A 3,309-nucleotide genomic window follows, 5' to 3' on the forward strand; every position below is an offset into this window, starting at 1 on the left:
CTTAAAAGTTTCAAATGAATTTTTGATGAACATGAAAGTTGATCATATTGTTCTTAAGAACATTTTTTCTCTTTGGGTCATCTTCATTTGACAAACACATCAAAGGTTAGGTCTCAATGGATTTCAATTTAGTTAGATGACGTGACTGGTCAACTTCTCATGTCCAAACTTCAAATCTTGATGAATGAATGATTCAGGACACTCACATAGGCTCGTATATGCATAAAATGATGAATTAAAGAACTTACCTTGATTTAATTTGATCATAGGTTGAGGTTGCCTCATGAGCAAGGCACAATCAATGCAAGATGAATTAGGGTTTCCTTGGGAAACAAGCCTCGAGCCCTTTGGTTTATCTTGATCAAATTGACAAATTAGATAATTGGGAGACATATATGATGATTTAGAACTTTGGGAATCATTGTCATGCTTGTGTAAGACCCTAATTTTGACCCTAAGATCCCTCATGGCATTATATCATAGCACTTTGCATTTTGCTCAAGGATCATAGCATCTTGGCTCCTTAACCCTAGGGTTGGGACTTTGTGAGTTGGTTTGAGACCACCAAGCATGCTTGAATTGTATATTATTTCTTTTCTTATTTTTGTTTACTAACCAAAAGTGATAACACTGAAATTTACCGTATTTTCGACTCCGATTTCACACGCATTCTAGTTATTTTATTATCATTTTGTTGTGTTATTGCTATGTTTTTCTTTGTTTTTAGGTTTTTACTTTAATCGGAGCCCCGATCGAGAAAAGGAGCGAAAAAGAGCCAAAAACCCTAAAATTCAGCATTTTGTTCTTGTGGCCTACCCCATGGTTGGCGCCATAGACCCTGCCATGATGTGTCAAAGCTCAACTTCCCTCAACTCCCACATTCCCCATTACCTCCACTAAGGCGCCTCAGATTGGCCTTGTGGCGGGCGCCTTGGCCTTGTGGCGGGCGCCACAAGAGGAAAATAGTTTCCCTCCCATTTTCAAGTTGAAGGGCATCCAAGTCATTTCCATCTTTTTACTTGCTTATAAATAGAAACTCGAATTCACTTTTACAATCATCCAAACTTAGAGCAGAGGCAAACTCAGAAGCAACTTTGTTTCACTTAGGCATATATTCAGTATTTTAAAGTGGTAATCGCTTCGCATTGGAGTGTTACCACAATTGTGTAATCAGGTCTGTGATAGAGTCTGTAATCGAGTTTGGAGCACTTTGGAAGGAAGTTAATCTTGCCGCTGTTTTCATTTCCGCTTTGCAATTTATTCAACCCTCCGATTGGAGCAGGTTTTTATTTCTTGTCTTTATCTTATTTATTTTCCTGCACTCGCTTTACTTTATTTATTTCCCGCACTCGCTTTACTTTATTTATTTTCTCGCACTCGCTTTACTTTATTTATTTCTCGCACTCGCTTTACTTTATTTATTTCTTGCACTCGCTTTACTTTGTTTATTTTCTCGCACTCGCTTTACTTTATTTATTTCTCGCACTCGCTTTACTTGATTTATTTCCCGCAATCGCTTTACTTTATTTATTTCTCGCACTCGCTTTAAATTATTTATTTCCTCGCACTCGCTTTAAATTATTTACTTTCCGCACTCGCACTACTTTTATTTACTTTAATGCACTTTTACTTTATCATGTCTAACTAAATTTATAAGGTTAGAATGTAAGGATCGTAATTGAACCGATAATCCGTACAATGGTTTGTAGAAACACTTAAGGGCTATTTTAACTTTCAACTTAAGTTTTCCCACACTTCAATTCCGTTGGGTAAGATCGAAAGCCGTCCAACGTCTTTTTAAACATAATTGTTTTTAACTATTTCAAAAACAGCGAAACCGCTTTATTTAGTTCATTAGGAGATTTTAACATTAAGAAGAAAAGAGATTTTAAAACTATTTTCGGACGCATTTATAAGTTTAGAGTCTGGTTCGTGAGAACCTCTTTTGGTTAAGAAATCCAAGTTATAATACTTTTCAACTTAGTCAAGATACTATATTTCTTAAAAATAGGTTTACTACTCTAACGCAATGCGCGCCTTTTTATAAGTGACAATAAGAGGGTTTGATTAGGGAGTACAACTCGGTTCTGAATACACGAAAGCGACAATTCCTGTTAAATTAGTTCTTTTCAAAGTAGGAAACACTGCCCAAAAGTACCTCTACTAGTAAGTACTTGGACTACCAATCGATTTCGTGAATTACATTCGACCCTGTCTTTATTAATTATATTTTATTTCAATACTTTACTTTTCATTGCACACTCTAAAAAACACTTATTTTGATTGCCTTTGATAAACACCATAACAACAGATAACGATAGATTGACACTTGGTCTCTGTGGATTCGATAATCTTTTATATTACTCTGACGCGTTCTTATACTTGCGAAACACCGCATCAAGTTTTTGGCGCCGTTGTCGGGGACCAATTTCTTCAAATTTCATTTTTTTGTTGTTATATCGTTTAGACTTAGGCTATTTCCCGCCGGTCAATGCGAAGAACTCGCAGCACCGGAAGTTTAAGCTTAGTATACCCTCTAGCGGAACCTGAACGCTACGCTCGTGCACGTTTATTCTTTCATAGAATTAAGAGAGCTATGGCCGAAGATCAAAACCAAAGACCTCTTAAGGGCTTCACTCAACCATCTAATGAAGAACCTAGTTCTAGTATAGTAAACCCAACCATCCCAGCTAATAATTTTGAACTTAAACCATCCCTGTTGCAACTAGTGCAACAGAGACAATTCGCGGGTCTCGCTACTGAGAACCCAAACCAACATTTAAAAATATTTCTTCAATTAGCAGACACTTTTAAAACCAATGGAGCTTCTCCTGAGGCAATACGTTTAAGATTATTTCCTTTTTCCCTCAGAGATAAAGCCCTATCGTGGTTAGATTCCCTTCCACCCAATTCCATTACGACTTGGGATAACCTTAGAAGAGTATTTCTTGCTAGATATTTTCCCCCGAGTAAGACCGCCGTTCTTCAAAACCATATAACTAGATTTACCCAAAACAAAGGAGAATCGTTGTTTGAAGCTTGGGAGAGATATAAAGAGTTGTTACGAGCAAGCCCACATCATGGTTTAGAAAATTGGTTAATCCTTCAAACCTTATATAATGGACTTCATTACAACACAAAGATGACCATCGACGTTGCCGCAGGCGATGCTCTGATGAACAAACCTTATCCTGAAGCTAGTGCCCTCATCGAAGACATGGCTCAAACCCATCAATCATGGGGAGTCGAACGAGCGATGGTTGAGAAGAAGGAAGCCCAAGGAGGAGTGCATGAACTAAGCTCTATAGA

At 37.5% G+C, this 3,309-nt stretch overlaps 1 non-coding gene across 1 annotated transcript; it reads right to left on the reverse strand.

Annotated features, from left to right (window-relative positions):
* Window positions 1–2,980: 2,980 nt before the first annotated feature.
* LOC127124535 (small nucleolar RNA R71) lies at window positions 2,981–3,087 on the reverse strand. Its single transcript, XR_007804015.1, has one exon. It is a non-coding gene; the product is annotated as a small nucleolar RNA R71 (small nucleolar RNA).
* Window positions 3,088–3,309: the final 222 nt, after the last annotated feature.

Source organism: Lathyrus oleraceus, chromosome 2 (genome assembly GCF_024323335.1).
Source record: "Lathyrus oleraceus cultivar Zhongwan6 chromosome 2, CAAS_Psat_ZW6_1.0, whole genome shotgun sequence".
Classification (NCBI taxonomy): Eukaryota; Viridiplantae; Streptophyta; class Magnoliopsida; order Fabales; family Fabaceae; genus Lathyrus; species Lathyrus oleraceus.